Source organism: Buceros rhinoceros, unplaced genomic scaffold, assembly GCF_000710305.1.
Source record: "Buceros rhinoceros silvestris isolate BGI_N320 unplaced genomic scaffold, ASM71030v1 scaffold29964, whole genome shotgun sequence".
Lineage (NCBI taxonomy): Eukaryota > Metazoa > Chordata > Aves > Bucerotiformes > Bucerotidae > Buceros > Buceros rhinoceros.
In genome coordinates this window covers 10,183-10,602 of record NW_010408074.1, presented here as the reverse complement: position 1 = coordinate 10,602, position 420 = coordinate 10,183, and positions in this window count along the sequence as shown.

Here is a 420-nt window from a genome sequence, read left to right as displayed (position 1 = left end):
TATCTTGCTGCCCTGAGTTACAGAACACATCTCACTCCTTCCCCTTGGCTCCCAGCGGCTGCAAATTAGTCAAGCTTGATTGCCATGAATGTTCTTACAGCAGAGTTCCTCTTGCTTCGCTCCGACTCACACACTGTTCGGGAACCATGTTACCCACACGTGGACACTTGCAGGTATATCTTGCTGCCCTGAGTTACAGAACACATCTCACTCCTTCCCCTTGGCTCCCAGCGGCTGCAAATTAGTCAAGCTTGATTGCCATGAATGTTCTTACAGCAGAGTTCCTCTTGCTTCGCTCCGACTCACACACTGTTCGGGAACCATGTTACCCACACGTGGACACTTGCAGGTAGCAGAGGCAGTTGTCTCCTTGCCCACCCTGGGGAATGCTTGTCCAACCGTTGTTCCCCAAACCTGTCC